The 18,786-nt window shown below is 59.2% G+C and overlaps 1 protein-coding gene across 4 annotated transcripts in view; it reads left to right on the top strand.

Annotated features, from left to right (window-relative positions):
- Rbfox3 (RNA binding fox-1 homolog 3) overlaps window positions 1–18,786 on the top strand; it is a 370,105-nt gene that overhangs the window by 184,853 nt on the left and 166,466 nt on the right. For all 4 annotated transcript variants that reach the window (XM_058579985.1, XM_058579983.1, XM_058579984.1 and 1 more), the window contains exon 3: window positions 15,343–15,446. The gene's annotated coding sequence lies outside the window, so the exon portion shown is untranslated. The remainder of the gene's footprint in view (window positions 1–15,342; window positions 15,447–18,786) is intronic.

Here is an 18,786-nt window from a genome sequence, read left to right as displayed (position 1 = left end):
GGGTTGGGATGGAGGGCGGTTGGAGAAAGGGCCACTTCCAGGAGCCCCTGGGAAGGCCAGGATGGGCTCCACGTGGCACCACGCCTAATGAAGGCCATAATAATAAGGAGGCAGGAGGGTGCTCTGTTTCCGTGGAGAGCAGAGTCGGCTGGAAATAATAGGGATCCGTAAATTCTCCTGTGTCCGCGACGGGAGAGCTCCTGGGGAGGTCAGAGTGACGGAACGGCTCTCTGGGGGACCTTCTCACTGCTGTGACCACGCCCGGACAGGATGTGGGGAGGGTTCCCGGCCAGCCCCCTCCCCTCCTGCCTGCAGGGTGGCCCCTTCCTTCCTGCGCCTGCTCAGCCCCTCTGGGCACGCTGAGGCTGCGTCCTCTGGCCTGTCCCCACAGTCCCACATGTGGCCACTGCCAGGACCTGGAGCCTGAACCTGGCTGCCTGGCTTCCCTCCTGATGCCCAGCCCCTGGCTCTGAGCAGCCAAGGCTATCCCCACGCCGCTTAGTCCAAGCCGGGAATTTAATTTCACAAAGTGCAGAAACTGGCCATTCATCAAGAGGAAGCTGTTTTTCCAGGTGAAGCCAAGTGTCCCCTGGCAGAGGGTGACCCACCACCCCGTGGCTGGGGTCACTGGGGTCCTGAACTCCACCAGTGACCAGGCAGTGGTCAGGCAGCATGAGACCCTGGGGCTATCCATGGCCAGTAGCCACAGTCCAGAGCCATGCTGTTCCATATGGTAGCCACTAGCCACAGTGGCCATTTTGACCTAAATGCAATTATAAACTCCATTCCGTGGGCTCCCTGGCCCACAGAGCCTCCAAGCACTGGAAGTCCACATGTGGCAAGGGCTCTGGAGCTGGTCCCCTTGGCCACAGGCACAGCCGTGGTCTCACCACCTACTGGACATGGTGGTCTGCAAGAAGAGGCAGCCCCTCTGGGGTGGGCGCTCCTTCTTCGGGCCAAGAGGCTGAGGTTTATAGAGGGCAGTGCTTGTCCTGCCACGTCCCCTCCCCTCCCCCCCTCCACACAGAATGGCTTGCTGCACTTCCTGACCTGACTGCCCCCCAAGGCTGGGCCCTCCTGTCCTCCTTCCCAGCTCCACAGCCCTCTCATGCCCCGCGAGACCCTGCTCCGCGGTGCAGCCTCCTGCAGCAGCCTTTCCCCGATGCCCAGAGTGGGCAGGGGCCTGTCCTCCAGGTGCCTGCCAAGGGGCAGGTGACAGAGTGAAGAGATGACTGTCTCTTGGCAGGGACAGAGGCTGAGTCCAGGTGAAAAGGCCGGAGGTGAGCTCCCAGGGCCAGGCAGGAAGGACTGTCATGTTTTAAAACTGAACAAGCAAAGAGAGACGCCTTGAGCTCGTGTGGTCCTGAGCTGCGGCCTGCCCCTGCCCTGTAAGACTGGCTCCAGGACGCTCCGCGGTCACTGCTGCTGACCTGGCATCCTGGAGAACTGTGGGGTGCGGGCAGGAGGCGGGGCGTTCCGGGTGCTCATGGAGCCCCAGAGCTTGCACCTGGGCCCTGCCAGAGCTGGGCGACCTCCCTTTCCTGGAGGGGTGCAGGCCAGGGAGACCCTCAAGGGCCAGGTGGCCACTTTCCATGGCTGCATGACTTGCATTCCAGGGCTCTCTGCCTGGCTGAGCAGGGTGGTGGCTCCTGGGAGGGGCTGGGACAGAGTCACAGAGGGAGATGGAGCCCTGGCTGGTCCCCAGGGTGGGGAGGGTCTTAGGTGACTGTGCTCAGAGTGGCTCTCAGGAAGTAGGCAGCAAGGCCAGGTGGGCCCCAGTGCCGAGCTTGGCGGCACCAGCATGACCCCTGTTTGGCTGCTGGTTGGCTGTGTGGCTTCAAGGGAACCACTTAATTTCTCTGGGCTCTGGTGTCCTCTTCTTTCAAACGGAGATAAGCATTGCCTGTTTGTACCTACTGGGGTGGGATCTGCTGGGGGAGCTGAGGCAAGATGCCCTAGATCTCTGAAGTGACATGGGGGTGGAAGGGCCTGCTTGCTTATTCATCTGTAGGGGTCATTTCTAGGGGCAGGGTCCCCAGGGTCCCCAGGGAACAGAGCCTGGGGGTCTCCTGTTCGTATCTGCACACCAAGGCCGAGTGCAGGAGGCCTGTGCCCACAGGAGAAGCCCCAGGAGTCGTCACGCTGGGGGGCACTGGGGGGCAGCTCCGCAGGCCTCCGTTCTCACCTGTGGAACAGGAAGACGGTTGTGCAAACACAGAAACGTGAGCACACCCCCCGACCCGGGGCCGGCATCCAACAGGGGTCACCCGCTGTCTTTCCCTGTGCGTAAGTCTCAAGGCACACAGGCTTCCAGGAAGACACAGATATCTCCTCTGCCTCCTCTGCAGGATCTGGGGTTGTCAGTAAATCTCAGCTAGATCTGTGCAGGCATCCTGGCACCTCCTGTTTTGTCAACACCAGTTGCAAGAAACCAAGAGCCGCAGAGCACTGTGCAGCACTGGGAGATGCTGACGGGAAGTCTGCCCTGCCAGGCTGAGGGTCCCTGCACCCGCCACCCTACCCAGCACCCTGATCTCCTCACCCCCAGCACTGTTGACCGCAATGCCCTGGGGACAAAACCCCTCAGAAACATGTAATTGATTCCCCTCTGGCTGCCTTTCAACCCGGGCTCTCGGTCGTTGGGGAAGATGCCTGGTTAGAATATCTTTGAAGAGGGCTGTGAGTTATGGCGATGGACACTCTTCTAGCTGTCTCTCCCGCTCATAAATCTATCCCCCTCTGAAAGTGCAGATGGTCCATAATCGTCCATCATGCTGGAGTTCAGCACCGGACAGCTCCCAGGCCGGTTTCTCCTCTGAGGCTCCTTTTCTGCAAGCTAAACGGAACTGCACAGCCTCTCCCTGTAATGGAGTGTGAGCAGCCCTGCCGCCAGGAGTGATTTAGCGGGGGACGGACAATAAATATCCAGAGGTTGGAGCTCAAAGCCAGGAGGCAGAGCAGGCCGTCGCGGGGCTGGGCGAGGGAGGCGCCTCTGCAGAGTACTTACAATTTTGGTGTGCTTTTTATTGTTCTTTATTTATTTTTATGATTTGCAGGAGAACAGGTGGTTTTATCCTGGGGAGAGGTGGCTCTTGAGTGGCCTCTATACGGAGCCCCGTTCAGGCCCTTTCCCCAAGGAGGATTGAGGTCGAGGGGGCTTTTTGTTGGGAAAATGTGAGTAACAGAAAATTGACACTTGGGAATGAGCAGACCCCTCCCAGCCTCCTCAGATGAGCCCCTCCCAAGGTGCAGTCTTTCCTTTGGAGAGGTGGCCCCGGTTGCCCCAAATCTCTCCCAGCGCTTCATGTGCGGGCTGCCAACCTACCTGGGGAGCCTCTGGAATGAGTCGGCCCCTCTGTCCTCCCGTGGGAGGTGGGACTTGGTGGATGCCATTTTTGTTCAGCTGTTTCTTCTGCCTGCCCCTCCCTGACCAGGCTCTGATACATAGCAGGAAAGGGGACAGGGACAGTGGTGGCCTCATCATCCCTGATGGACCTTGACGCTGTCATGTCTGGGTTGCTGAACACGGGATGGATTAAGCACCTGCAGCCCCCAGACACGGTCCCCTTGGATGGGCAGAGTCCTCGGGTAGGAGCCTTGGGCTGTGGGTAGTGTTTCCTGGCCGAGGCCGAGGAAGCCAAGGCCGAGCTTCGAGGTGACAGATAAACACCTGTCCCTACAGGTGTCGCTGGCATGGCCAGGTGGTGCCTGGTAGCTGGCGGGAAACTGCCTGCTCTCCCCTCCCCTCGTGCCCATGCCAAGGGCTCCCTCCCTCCTCTGCACTCGGGGTTGGGGATGGTGCCTTCACGGCGGCCTGGCTTGGGGACTGCAGGCCAGGCACCTGTAGATCATCGGCAGAGATGCCTGCCAGCATCCGCTGCCTGACTCCCCAGCAGAGGGGCTGCCCCCAAGGATGTGGGAGGCTGGCCCCGGGCCCTCCCCTCAGAGGGGCACTGCCAGTGGGGAGACCCTGCTGCCGAGGGTCCTCCTCACTAAGCCCCCAGGGCGTCCTGGGTCTCCGGGAGCAGGACATGCACGCCCTGGGAGCTCCTGCTGCTCCCTCCATCCTGTGCCAGATGTCAGCCAGCTTCAGGGCCGCCACCGGCCTGTGGCGGATTGCTCTGGCAGCAGAGGAAGCACTGTGGCTCCCTCCTGGGTGACAGTGACCTGAACCCCAAAGCTAGTTCCCTCCAAGCCATCTGTGGGATGGTGGGTGACCCCCTTCTCCCCCGGCCCTCTCCTGCAGGGAGGCTGGGAGAGGGTTGCACCCCCAGGCCTGACCCACGGGGGCCGCAGAGCAGGAGTCTGGTGGATGGCTCTGGCCAGCTCCCAGCAACAGCAGCACCCAGTGTGAGGGCTTCCCCTCTCCCCTCCGCATAGCCTGCCCCCCAACAGCACAGAAGCCCTGAGCAATCCAGCCCCTCCTAAGAGGGGCACCTGAAGATTTGCAATTTGCCTGGCAAAGCAAAACCCTGAGTCCTCAGCCGCCTCTCCAGCTCCGCGGCGAGCCGTCCATCCAAACAGCTGGTCTCGGGTCGCCCCCTTGCATATGATGGTAATGAACCCGTGCTGCGGGCTCGCGCTGGTGCACTGCTCCGCGCACCACCGGCCTCGGGCAGAACGCGCCTCTCTCGCCAGCTCGCGGCCTCGTGCTTGGAGCAGGACTGCTCCTCAGCAATCCTGGCGGCACCACACACAGGAAGAAGGCCAAAGCAAGGTCCCCTGCAGGAGATGTGGGGAGGACATCCAGTGGCCAGCAGGTGGGGCTGCAGAGTGAGTGCCCGCATCTGTCAGGCCTGAGCTGCCACTAGGCTACCTTCACGTCCACCATACTGGGCAGGGAAAGTGGCCTCTCAGGACTCAGTCCACAACCCTCAGTGAGCAGCTCTCACGTGGCCATCCCAGGAAACCACCCTGAGAACTGTGATGAATCGGGGCATCCGACCTGCACCTGCACCGCAGCAACAGTTAAAGTGGCCCTGGAGGTGAGCCTCCAGAGCCCCGGGGCCACACTGAGATGCCCATCTGACCAGAGTCTTGGCATCACGGGAAGCAATAGCAAATCCACGGATACACAACCACTGCCTTTCACCAGCCTCGCTTCTAGTCCCCGTGACAGTGAGGTGGAACAGCAGTCACCAGTGTGACTTCCCCAGGGAGGCAGCCAGAGGCCACGAGGTTTGCAGGGCCACCAGAGAGGGACCCCTCCACCCAGGCCCCAGTCTCCTCCAGCATGACGCCCTGTGCTCCACACTTCAGACTCACACCTGTGACAAGTGCAGACCAGTGGGCCAGACCCAAGGCCACCAGGCCTGCCAGCTCCTCGGTGCATCGGGGCTGGGCAGAGCTAGTGCCAGAGCTGGGAGGCCTTCTGGCAAGGGACCCTGGGAGGTACAACCCTGCCAACGAGCTCAAAGAGCATCACAGACCGCCCCCGCTTGGGGCCCCAGAGGCAACCCTGCTCCTCTTCCTGCAGCACACGCTCGCGTTTCCAAGGCGCAGAGGCCATGGGTCCTCAGCCCCTGCCCAGCCATGCCTGTCGGCGTGGCTGGGTAGACGGCCGTCTCTCTCTCTCAACCAGGGGTCCCGCTTGCTGCTGTTGCCCTTGGACCCGTTTGAGAGCTCATGGTTCCCAGCAAAGCGGTTTCTCCAGCCACGTCCTCAGCTCTGCAATCCCCTGCCTGCCATCTGCTGTGCTCTGAGTGGGGAAGGGAGAAGCCAGACCTGACTTTTACCAAGGTCTTGCCGGGTGCCAGGTTCTGTGGTTGGAAGCTCACCTGGGTGCGTGGCCGGTGCCATCCTGCTTCGCGGCTTGGACCTCTCCTCTGCCCACAGCCCGCCCCCCCCCTCCCGGCTCCACACCGGCTGCTCTGCAGAGCTGCTTCAAAGTGTAGCTCAACCCCCCGCCGTCTCCCCCTCCCTGCGCTCTGACGTTTTCCTGGGCGACTTCCTGTGCCTTGTTTCATGACTGGCTCCGGGAAGCCTCTGTCCAGCGTGTTGCCTGCTGTCCACCTGGAGTGCTGGGCAGGCCCACAGCAACTGCCTTCTTCCCCTCTCCCTCCTGGCTCCCCACTGCCTCTGCCTGTCCCTCTCCCCCCTAGGGCACCAGGAAGGGTTAGAGCCACACACCACAGCTCTGATGAGGACTCTCCCACCCGCGCTCCATGGGAAAACTGGACCCTCATGTTTTATGTCCTGCTTGGAAGTGCTTCTGAGTCCAGCCGAGCCAGGAGTGGGGGGGCTGGGCGTCCAGAGGAGACAGAGAGGGACGTCCGGCTCAGGGGTCCTGGCTGCTGAGCTGCAGTCCGTGAGAGCGTCCTGGGCTCTGCCTGGACATTGACGAGTTGGCGTCTCACATGGGAAGACACAGGTGGGAAGTCCAAGGCCACCTGGCTTAGAAGACCATGGTGTCCACGCACCCTGGCTCCACCATGTCCTTTGTTTTAAGCAGACCTGTGTTCCCAGCCCACTCAAATCTGCAAGACAGAGGCCATCCATCAAATCCCGGAGCTGTATTTCATGGCTCTTGGCTGCGGGCACAGCTGCCTTGGGTCTGCTCTCCTGGGACCCTCTGCATCTGTGGACGGCTCCCCCAGCTGGGCCACCAGTTGCTCCTGGCAGAGCATGCCACATCCTTCCTGCAGGGTAGGTGGCTCTTCTGAAGATGGAGACCCCTTTGCAGCCTACCTGTTAGCAATGGCCAGAGCCAGCAGCAGCTCCGAACCCAAGGTGGCTCCCCAAACTGTTTGGCTGCAGACATTGGAATTCTGCTCTGAGGCTTCCAGGGGCGAGCTGGACACTCACTGAGAATCACTGCTTTGTGTCCAGGGTGCTCCTGGCTACTCAGCAGGGGTGGACAAGCAGTTGTTCCCCAAGCCCACCAAGGACAAGCATGGGGATGGACTCTTGGCTCAGCATGAAGGATTTTGGATAGATCAGAAGAAGAACTTTTTTTCTGGTGGTGAGGAGAAGCTTTGCCAAGGGAGGGAGGGCACAGGAGCTCCTGATGGGAAGCACTAAAAATCACTGCTTCTCGCAGGTTGAGGTCAGTTAAGGAGGGCTCCTGCCTGGAGGCAGGACAATGGACTGCGTACACATCCATGTTCCTCGAGCAGGAAAAATGGGGGTCCTGCTGAGCAGCTAGGTGGGGGCTCCTGCCTCTGGCTGGGGCTCCTGGCCCCAGCAGTGGGACTTTCTCGTCCCAGGGATCCCTATGGTGGCTCTCAGAGGGACACCTTGCAGGAGTGAGTTCCAGCCACTCCTCAGGGTCACAGGAGCCGTGGTCAGGAGGCACGGTCACCATAGCCTTCTGGAGAGTTCCCTACGCCTCAGGAGCCACTCAAATGGTCCAGCAAGACAGGACATCAGCCACCGGCAGAGGAAGCTGATCTTCAGCTGGAACCTGGTGGTGTCTTGGGTGGTGTCCTGGGCCATGGCCACTGAGGTGGCCCATGGGGACCTCCCTGTACCGCGCCTCATCTCAGCCACCAGTATGGCCTCCCCAGTGTTCCTCCTCTCCCTCCTCACCCCTCCACCGCGGCAACTGTGATCAAACCTGCCCTTCCAGGGGCCACCGCGGGCAGGGCCCAAAGCCAGATACGGCCCCATCCCTCGCCTCCCCCCCTCCCATGGCCAGATTTCAAAGTGCAGCTCCCGGGACTCCGTCTTCCAATAAGACCCGGTTAGGGGAGTCATGACAGCATCGGGCAGAGAGGGTGCGGAAGGGCGTGGCGTCGGGATGAGGAGCTGGGGCAGCGCTGGGGACGCGTGCTGTTTTTACTTAGTAGAGCTTGCAGGTTCCTCCACCCTCAGCAGTTCCGTGTCCTGGATTTTAACATTTGATCAGCGCCATCCTCTGGGTCGGAATTTCTGATGATCCACCCTGGCCTCCTTTTCTTCCTCTCTCTCTTTTTTTTTTGTTTTTCAATTTTCCTGGGCTGGTTTCTTCTTGGCCACTGGTTAAGCAAATAACACCCGGAGTATCCAGACCTTCAGGCCTCAGAATGCTTTTATTTCACTCATGATAGGAATTAGCCACAGCCAGGGCTCCGGCTCCGGCTGACAGCGTTCCGATTGTGAGCCCGGAATACCCATGCACTCTGCCGACAGACAGCAGGCGAGCCGCTCGGGAGACGGGCGGCTGACAATGTGCTGAAGGCTTTTCCCAAGCCGCGTGACAATTGTTTTAAAAGGGAGGGAGGGGGTGTAAAAAAAAAAAAAAACAAGACATTTCTGGAAATGACGAAGCGCTGAGCTGAACTCACACTCCTAGGAAAATCCTCGTGAACCGAGGGAAGAGCGAGATGTTGAGAGCGAGATTCGTCAGTCAGTCTCAGATCCTTCCCCACTGGGAGGACGGCCCAGGAGTTGGGGAGACGCGCTACCTGGGGTTGATGCGCCTTGTCCCCACCAAGGATCGTGAGTCTTTTACGGGTGTTTTGAAGATTGCGCTTCTAACCCCCCATCAAGTCCCTAAACCACCCACTGGTTACCTGGAAAGAACTCAGTAATTAGAGAGGGGAAGCAGATGAAGCCGGTTGGCCAATCACGCGCATCTGTGAGGTGTCTCAAAGCCCAGGGAGGGACGAGTATTCTGCCCTGCCCAGTCTTCAAGCCCTCTCCTCTGTAAATCCTGCCACGGCTTCGATGCTGTGCTCAGGACTCTGTTTCCAGTGGGACACTCCGGGGTGCAGCTGTGGAAGCCAGGTGTGCCCATGTGCGGCCTGGCGGGGTGAACCCAGCACCCGGCCAGCAGGACCTCTGCTGGGCAAAGCTGCAGCATTGCTCCAAAGTTCACGTGGGGCTGAGCCAACCGCACTGACCTGGCTGCTGAATCAATAGCGACTTCCTAAAATTTCATGCACTGGGTCTGGTTTGGTGGAAAGGCTGCAGACTTTGGGACAGGAACCTGGGGCTGCAGTTGCAGCTGGCTACCTGCTGACTGTGTGGCCTTGGACCAGTGGCAATCTAGGGCTGGTCTTTTTGTCTGAATCATGGGCCCATCTCGGAGGAAACAGGGTGGGGGTGAGTGAGCACAGGGAGAGCCAGGCTCCTGGTTGGTCCTCGTGAAGTGTTAGCGCCTCTCTTTGAGGGCTGTGTATGCATGCAAGTGTGAGAGTGCATGGTGTGCGTGTGTGTGTGTGTTTTAGGCTGGGCAGACAGCTGTCAGCAGGGCTGCAAAAAATAAATAAATACCGGGTACCTGCTAAAATCGAATTTCAGATTAACAATGAATAATTGTTAGTGTAAGTATGTCCCAAATGTTGTGTGGCACATACTTGCACTAAAGCTACTAAGGCATTGCTCTAAGATTTTCAATTTGAACTGGATGTCTGCAGCCTTGATTTGCTAAATCTGGCGATTCTAGCTGAAACAGCATTTTAGTTGTAAAGCTAGATGCACAAGAGTAGGTGGCCAGGGGCCTGGGGCAGGGCGGCTCAAGAGAAGGCCTGACTTCCTGGCTCAGCGCTGGAAGCCCAGCCGCCCCGGGTGCTGTTTGGGCCGGTAGCCTCCTCCCTTTCTCAGGACAGGAGGGCCTCTGAGCTGTGGACAGCCTGGGCCGTGTCCCCGGCTAGGAGCCAAGGCAGTAGCCACAGCTCGGGTGGCCCCAGAGTTTGAGCTGGGCTGTGGCCCAGTCTGCTCACTGACCTGGGCACTGGTGTGGTGTTTTCTTGAACCTCTGCCATCTGTTTCCCTGGTCACATTTGCTCTTCCCTAGACAGGACCCCTGCTCCGAGACCAGCTGCCCAACAGCTGTGATGCACGGCCCAGCCCCCTCTCACGGGGCTCTGCCTGCCTTCTGGGTTCAGGGTCCCCCCACGGTCCCACCATGGCTAGCCACCCAAACCTGGTCTGTTTGGCCTCCGATGCTCCCTCCAATTTTTACTTGGCAAATTATACCCTGGTCCTCCCAGCCTGCTCAGTGGGTGCTGTCAGGCCCTGGCAGGTTTGGAGGCAGGCGGCAGGGGGCACAGACACTTGCAAAGTGGAACTAATAGGAAATGAAATAGCATTCCTCCCCCAAAGACCCCTCCCAGCTCTGCCAATGGACCCACCCCTCGTGGTGCGAATTGTTTCCATCCAATCTCGCTTTATTGAAGTTCCCTCGGGTTGGCTCAGGAGACTCTCCCCAGCCTCTTCCACTGGCCTTATTTACCAGAATCCCCTCCGCATGCCATTTAAGCGTCTCCATTAACATCTCGTGCATCTTGCTCATCGCAGGTGCGGGCCCTCCGAGACCTCTGGGGTGGCGGCACGGGTGGCAGCCCGCAGGAACGCCAGGCTTATTTTAATTGGTTTGAAACTGCTGCTGTCGACCACAGAGGGGTCCCTCTCCTTGAGTGATGACCTGGAATTTGATCACACGGCTTTTGTGGGCTTGTAACACTGGAAGCGTGGTCATGTGAGATCATAGCAGGAGCTGGCTTCATGTCCACCCAGCCGTGGCCGCTCAAGCCGGAGCAGCAGCCGGGAAGGACCAGCAGGAGCAAAGCACAGCTCTCCTGGGACAGAGCAGTGGGCCCTGCAGGCTCCGCCAGGGGTGCGCCCCCACCCTGCAGCCCCAACCTTGTGGGCGAGGGGTGGAAGAGGCAGCCTCGGTGGTTCCCTGTTGGCGTGATGAGGAGAGGAAGAAGCCAGGCCAGCGTCCAGCACTTTCCAGTGTCCTTCTCAGTGAGGGTCAAAAGGCCAGGCCTGAGTCCCAGCAAGAAGGACGTTGGGAGGGCCTGGGATCTTGGGGACACAAGTGGCCTAGAATCTCGAGGCATGACTGGGGATACAATGGCTTCCGCTCCCTCTTGGGTGGGGCTGCCTGGCTCCTTCCAGAATCACTCGCGTAATCATGCATGTGTCCATCAGGCCACAGGCCTGCCAGACTGTTGTACCACGAGTGCTCAGAACACCACTCTTGTGGCTGCGTGGGCTCCTGCGACAGGCAGGCCCCTTGCTCCAGGGGTTTGCCATCCAAACACGCTCCCCTCAAAAACACTGGGGGGTTTCGATAATTGAGGCAAAAATGTCTGTCCCTCTACCATGGCCAACAGCGATGGACATTTCCCCATCCTGCCTGAGTCTTGAAGAAGAGACAGAGCAACACAGATGAGCTCCCCGTCCCTCTGTGCACACAGGGCCCCATCCCTGCTCCACGCCAGGCGCAGCTCTGAGTGGCGGTTTGGTGTCTGTCCTCTTCCTGTACGCGTGCTCACAGACCCCGCTCAGGTGTCTTTCACGTGCGCTCCCATGGGCTCTCTATGACTTGCTCCTTGTCCATCTCTGTGACCCGAGGGCTCCTCTGTGCTGAGGGGTCCTGTGACCGCTGCTGTGTAGGCCTGTCCTGGAGACCCGTCCCCTTCTCTGTCCACTCCTCTGTTGAAGAGCAGTCTGGTCGTGGGCAGTGTGGTGACCTTGCAGAATGCCTCCAGGATGTCTTGGTACCTGTCTCCTTGTGCCCGTGTGCACCTGCAGGGGGTGGTTGGGATTCTCCAAGGCACTGGGACCTGCTGTGTGGCCACCCGCTGTTGGTCTTTGTCCCTGCGTCCTTCTGTCTTTGCTGACACTTGTGACTGCCCACGTGACAGCTGGGCATGGCATCTTACCAGAGTTGGCATGGCCTGCTCCCTGCACTTCTTTCTTGCTTATCTGCAAGAAGACAGGACTCTTCCTCCACTTTCTTCCCCCACCAGGAAATCAGCCTGTACCTAGGAAAGATTTAAGGCAAACTTGAAACCATTTTAGTTCATAAAAAAATTAAGATGAACTAAACCATTCACAAACTTTTGGCCCCATTGCCTGTGGTCCGCACAATCCTTCGTGATCCCGTGACAAGGACCGCCCTCTCCCAGGCAGTCTGGCCACCTGAGCCCCTCCGGCTTTTCTTGGCAGGACTGTGGACTCCCAATGCAATCCAGGGGAGGAGGTGGGTCTTCCCAGAGGCGAACCATCCATATCTGTGGATTCAACCAGCCATGGACTGACAATATCAGCAACACTAGTTGCTTCTGTGTTGATCAGGTGCACGTTTCATCTTGCACCGTTCCCTAAATAACACAGCATAGCAGCTCTGCACAGCACCCACACTGCCAGGTGTCCTGAGTGACCCGGGAGGACTTAACGTGTGCAGGAGGATGTGTGTAGGTCATGTGCAAATATGTCACCATTTTATGCTCAGGACTTGAGCGTCTGCAGGGTGGTGTCTGTGGGGATCGTGCCACAGTCCCCTCGGACACCAAGGCAACTGGGTTTGCATCAGGATGCAAAGTAGCTCCTGGAGGTTGGGGGGTGGTCCCTGAACTGTGAGGAGGGCTTGGTGGCCTGGTGGCCCTGAAGTTGGGGTAAGGTCCCCTCCCCAGGTGGAGATGCTGCTGCCACAAGCAGCCTTCTGGGATGTTGGAGCCAAAGCCCCAGCCCCTAGGGGACTTGTAGTTGGAAGCAGAGGCTCCGGATAACAGGGGCAGACAGCAGACTTGGGCCTCCCTGGGCACCAGGCCTCCCTGGGCACCTGGCCTCAGCAAGAAAGATAAGCTCCACCCCCCCACCCTCTCTCTCTCTGCCCCAAGGGTATTCCTGGACCCTTGGGGAGTGCAGGGACTCCCCCACATCCACAGAGACACTAGCACTGGCCTGAGCCCAGACTGCCCTACCCGGGAGTCTGCAAGGGGGAGGTCCCAGGATGGGAGGACTCTAGGTCAACAGGCCCAGGGTGTGGTGTCCAAGGAGAGAAGGCGTGCTTGTGGAGCCCCTGTCCTGGACTTGCTAGAGCTCCGGCACAGGCTGTGTGCCCGGGAAGTCTAAGGCCACACTGTCCCACCTCTGGCTCTGTTAAGCAAGCCCTGGGGGCAAGGCCAGCCTGCCTTGGCCCTGCTACCCACCCACACCATGCCCTCCTTGTTGGAGGCAAAGGCAACGGTCATTCAAGAGTTCATAGGACAGAGGGAAACTGAGTCACCAGCTGGCCAGAGCCGGGCAGGTGGCACTTCTCCGGGTGCTGTACCTTGGTTTCCCCCCAGGATCACCGTGAGGGTCATGGAGAGGCACTGTGGAGGGGGCCCAGTCAGAGCCGCCTGCCGTCCTCTGCAGGAGACATGAGCAGCAGAGCACCCAGCCCACTGTCACATGCGCTGAGTCCCCAGGAAGACTCAGGGACTGCAGCAACACAGTTTATTGAGCCAATAAAATCTTAAGTGTGTGAAATCCAGAGGAACCTGGGGCATTTTTATGTGCTCAGAGGACCCTGAGGGTGTCCTGTGCCTGAGTCTTTGTGTGCATGGAACAGGCGGGTGGACAGTGCTCTGCTTCTCTCTTGTGTCCCTGTCCTGGGAGGGCACCTTCCACCTGAAAGCCAGCTGTGCCATCTGCCCCATCTGGGGACATTGGCCTGCTCGGGCCTGTGACCTGACCTGGAGGGGGCAGTCTCTGCCCCTGCTCCGGCAGCAGTTCTGGCCGAGAGCCCGCTGCTCTCAGAGCTGGCCCATGCCTGCCCTGGCAAGGCAAGTCGGGGGCTGGCCTCTGCGTCACTGAGGATCCCCTCGCGCGGCGCTGTCTTGAAAACCCTGCCCTTTCCTTGTGCTCCCCTACCCTCCCTTCCGGCCCCTCTGTCTCTCGGAGCTTGCCTGGTGTGCCCAATTCCCGAGGCCGCGGCAGCTGCGGAGAAGCACCCCGGCTCGCTGCACCGTGACCCTGGGAATCGATTCCGAAGGCGATTGGTCGCGGCAGCACTGCTGACTGTGGCGGTTTCCTTTGCAGTTATTGATACATCATCAGAATGGGGAGGTGATAGGAGGAAGGGGGCGGGCGGTGGGCGGAGAAGCCAGGCTGGAGGCCACCTTGCAGCAGAGGGCAGGGAGCCCGGTGCTGACGGGAAGGGGAAGCCAGGCCTGGGGTGTCCTGGACACAGCCCCGCCAAGTTCACAGGAAGCCAGGAGCTTCCAGACTGGTGACAGTGCAGTTCTTGTCCCCAAGCTGGGCAAGGGGCCCTGCTGTCCCCATCCTCCTGGCCCACGGTGCCACGGCTGGGGTTGTGCTCCCCGGCCCCAGCAAGGTGTAGGTGCTGGGTGGAGGGAGAGGGAGAGGTGGTCTATTGATGGCCAGCTCTAGGAGTCCACTCTGGGAAACACCCAAGAGGCTCAGGAGGGTCAACTATCAGAACCTAAAGGAGAACGTTAGGTAGACTGACAGATGGATAGCTAGACAGACAGACACACACTCAGATTCATAGGCACATGGCTACATAGGTGGGTAGACAGACAGCCTACAGAAGGGGTTCCCACGCAGGCTGGGTGGGCAGGTTGGGTCCTCGGCAGGAGTTGATGCTGTGAACCGGAGGCAGGTTCTTTGCTCGGGAAGTTTGTTTTGCTCTCATGGCCTTTAGCTTGGGCAAAGCCCTCGCCCCATCTCTACTGAACCAATTCTTAATGCCAGTCACCCAACACCATCACAGCAGAACCTAGTTCCCTGTTGGGCTGGATCACTGGGGACGATGCCCTGGCCAAGTGAAGAAACCCACCATCAAATGCCCTAAGATCCTAGGATACCAGCAGATGGGCCTGGGGAACCCCTGGAATCAGGACCCACATTTCTGCATCCTTTGTGGAAAATGGGCCTTTGGCTCTCATTAGCTTTTGATGGCATGGCTGGGGCAGCCTGGAGCTGGCTGGTCAGGGTCGCCCTGGAGTGGCAGAGCATGTGCCCTCCTCAGAACACCTGGGTCTGGGCAGAGGCCCTGGGGAAGGCTAGAGGGCAAGGTCCTCAGCACCTGAGCTGTCTGCCCTCCTCCCTGTGCTCACAGGACTGCCCATCTCCGGGACCCAGGTGGGCAGTAGGACCTCTGCAACGGGGTGTGGACAGACACTGGGGCTGTCCTGGTGGGAGAAGAAGGAAGGGCACCCTGGGAAGGTGCAGACAAGGAGGGTGGTGGGAACCTGGAGATGGCGACCACAGGCTCTGTGGACCGCAGGGTCTGCTCTGGCCAGGCTGCGGTTAGCCATAGTCAGGAAAAGGGCGAGGGGAAGGGGAGAGGCTGGGGCTGGGCAGACAGGCCCGGAAAGGGGTGCGGCCAGCTCCAAGGGGCCCAGAACCCAGTAATCAGAATCTGGGACCTCAAGGATGTTAAGCAACTTTATTTATTTATTCATCGCGCCGGGCGGTGTAAACAGAGGCGCCTCATTGAAGCTATTGAAGCTTCTCGCCGCCTGACAATTTCTCGTTGGAGGTGTTCAAAAGACACTGTTCCCATGACGCTCGGTCCTGTGATATTTTTAATCAAGTAGCGCAGGACAGCGTGTGTCTGATGCATTCTGGACACTCAGAGATTGAGATTTTTCCTCTTGCTTTCTTTTTAAAATGCAGCGTGAAGTCAGAACCACGGAGGAAACCCTGCCGGCCTCCCAGCGAGCTGGTCTGCAGGCCCTTCGGTGGGAACCTGTCCCAGGAGCAGCCCCTTCTGCAAACAGGTGCGTGCCCCTTTGTGCAGAGCTTTCTGCTGGGCCCCGGCTGGTTCTCAGAGGCCCGAGTGAGCCCCAGGTTGGGGGTGATGTGCCGATGGGCGTCAGCTCGGGGAGCCACAGTCTGCGGAGAAGAGGGTCCACAGCGGTCCCCACTGCTTGGTTCCTGGGCCCCCTCTGTGTTTTTTCACCTGCCCTTACCCAATTCCCTTACTAAAATGCAAATCAGCAAGTGTATAATAGATAATTAATAGACTGATCAGCCAGCAAGGGAGGTAAGTAGATAAATAATTTTAATTATCCTTGGGTTGCCCATAAATTCCCTCACTGCCTTTTTATTAAACTCTCTGTTTACAGGACTCATTTATATTCCATGTCATTGTGCCAATCCCTCCCCCGCCTCCTTGGTGGCTCCCACCAGGTCTGACCTGGAGTGGAATAATGCGCGTGACCGCAGGCTCCCCTCCCCACGGGGCCCACCTCGGGCACAGGGGGTGGAAGGCTTTGCTCAGACAGGCAGGTGGGCTGCAGCTCAGCTGCGGTGCTTGCTCCATCCCAAGGTGGCCGTCACCCTTCCTCACACCGCCTGGGGACCTTTATCACACTTGGCGCCGGTGCGTAGGTCTGAGCTCCTCCTCCCCCCAGGGATGGCCTTAGTCTATTAATAGCCCTGGCTGATGTCCCTCCTTGCTCTCGATGCCAAGAGAGAAAGTGGGTTAATAAATATAAAGAAAACTCCCTTGGAGGGCCCCGGGCCAAGCTCTCTCCCAGGCTGTCCAAGAGTCATGGCTGACGAGGCCCCAGATGGACGAGGGTTCCCTTCTCCCTGGCCTTCCATCCTCGTAGGGCGGGTGTGGGGGGTCGATGGAGGCAGAGCTGCCCCAGGTTCCACAGAGCTGAGGGTGGAGGAGGTGCCTGGGGGCAGGAGGGTAGAGGCGGGCTCCGGTGGCCTACCCGCATCTGGCCCTGTGAGCGTGACAGGAAGGGGCAGCTCCGCTTCCTCGTGCCTTCCCGTCCGCCTGCACCATTTCTCCATGTGTCCTTCAGTCTGGCGGACAGTGCAGGTGGCAGCCCTGGGGTGGTCCTGAGCAAGAGCCCTCTCTGGTCCTCTCCTGCCTGTGGCAGGGACGGACGGTGTGGCTTGAGTGACTGAGTTGGCAGCATGGTGAACAGACACTGCCCACAGTGCCCGCAGGAACAGAGCCTGGGGTAAGGCCAGCAGCCGCCCTCCCCGCAGGCCTGTGTCTGAGAGAGCCCTCTGCAGAGCGGGGCCGGCCTGTTAGAGTCCTCCCGGGAGAGAAGGTCAGACTGTGGATGTTGGTGCTTCCAAGAAACAGAGCCCTCGCTGAGCCCTAGCAGGTGGCCAGTGACAGAGCCTGGGTGGCCTGCGGCTGCGGCCTGCACAGCCTCTGCGGGGGCAGGACCCTGGCCAGTGAGCAGGGCCGCCCCTCCCTGCGGGCTTTCCTGCTCCCCTTGGTGGGAGGCTGTTGCCAGGGCAGAGGGACTTGGAGCTGAGCAAACAGAAAGGTCTTTTTAGTTTTACTCAGTGGAATTAAAATCTGAAAAACGGCCCGTGGAGACTCCCTGCGCTTTCAGGAGCTTGTTTACCTCAGAGACTTGCAGCCCGCCCAGGCCTTCTCCGGACACACGGCGAGCGGGGAAGAGAGAAAGTGCTGGCAGGCCTCTCCGCGGTCCTCCCTGCGCTCAGCCCCGGGCCAGCTGGAGGGGCTGCAGGGCCCACTTCAAGTGCTCTGTGCGGGGCAGCCGACGGGTGGGCCTGAGCTGTGGGCCAGGCAGCAGAGGCAGAGCACGTCTTTCTGAAACCAAGGGCAAGGCCATCGGCACAACTCCACATTGCTGTGGGCTTTCTGTGGTTTTGAGGACAGTTTTAGGGTTTCTTGCCTGTTTCTATCTTGTGGAGTGGAAGTGACAGGGAAAAGGGAACAAAACGAATCAAAGACAGGACCAAATGGATCCCTCTGCCCCTTGGCTCAGTGGCTGTGGCGGGGCTCTGCTGGGGCCCTCTGGGCCTTCCCACACACCCTGCCAAGGGCCCTCCACAGTTCCTGCTTTGTCCACCCAGCCACTGAGGGCCACAGTCAGGGAGGGGTTAGTGACAGATGAAAGACAGCCAACCAACTCTGCCTGTGCTGGCCAGCCCTGACCCATCACTGGGACCTCCCCTGTCCCCTAAGCACTGGGGGTCTGGACAGTCCACAGAGCGAATCACAGTGCATTCGGAGAATGCACAGCAGGAGAGGGGTGGATTCTCCCAGATCCAGCTGCAGGCCTGAGCCCAGTCCTGCCCAGAGACGCTGCCCCAGTTCAGGGAAGAACCTCCTGCTGTCTCCCAAGTGCCACCAGCACCTGGGGACGACTCCAGAGTCAGACCAGGAACAGGGCCGCTGGGCCTGTCTTCCTCCTTCTCTCCTGATAATCCGTCGTTCTCATCCCTGGCGTTAGGGGTCTGGAGACCTTGGGCAGGATTCGTATCTTCTTTTCAGTGACAGATTATCATCACACAACAACAGACGTTTCTCCTAGGAGATGTGGACAGGAAAGCAAAGGAAGCCCAGGTCCCCCAGTCCACACCTGGAACATGGGCTCGCCCCTCGGTGGGCCACTCCAGGCAGTTTCTGCCCCAGGGGCAGGCAGAGCGCTCGGCGGGGCGGGCCGTGGGTGCCCAGGGCTGTGCACCTGTTCTCACCGCCGCTGCCGACCAGGGTTCTCGGGGACACATTTCTAAGTTGACATCCCTCCAGTTGTGATTGAAGGTTGTTTCATGGCATAGAAGCAATTCACTTAACTAATCCCGCAGGTCTGTCTTCAAGTCCTTAGAGAGGCATTAGCCACCGACCCTCTTTCCAAAACTCTTTGCCACATTTTGAGAAGCCATAAGATTAATTTTCCAAATAGGAATTAGGAAATGATTACTCACATAATAAAGCAGTATCCAAACATGTGCTCCAAGGAGCTTCTTTGAAAAATGGGCTCCCCCAGGCGTTGAAAGCCCACCACAGTGAGTAAAATCCCCACTCTCCACAGTGGCACCGAGGGGTGTATCTGTCCTCATATCCCTCCTCTCCCTTCATGGAGGGCTTTCCTGGGTACACAGGGGGAGTGTGCACACGTGCAAACATGAGCCTGCACACAGGCAGACACACATGTGTACCTAAGTCATCCACGTAGGCACACGTGCACGTGTGTACACACATGAGCACAGGGATGCTTGTGTTCACACACACAGGCAGCACACACCTGTATACCCTCAGGTACACAAGCACGCACACACACCTGTTCACAGAGCACTGCCCACACACGTGCACACATGCGGGCACAAACACATACA

The sequence above is a fragment of the Marmota monax genome, unplaced genomic scaffold (assembly GCF_021218885.2).
Source record: "Marmota monax isolate L192 unplaced genomic scaffold, Marmota_monax_Labrador192_F-V1.1 WCK01_AAM20220418_F8-fsc00353, whole genome shotgun sequence".
Lineage (NCBI taxonomy): Eukaryota > Metazoa > Chordata > Mammalia > Rodentia > Sciuridae > Marmota > Marmota monax.
This window is presented reverse-complemented; position numbering and strand designations above follow the sequence as displayed.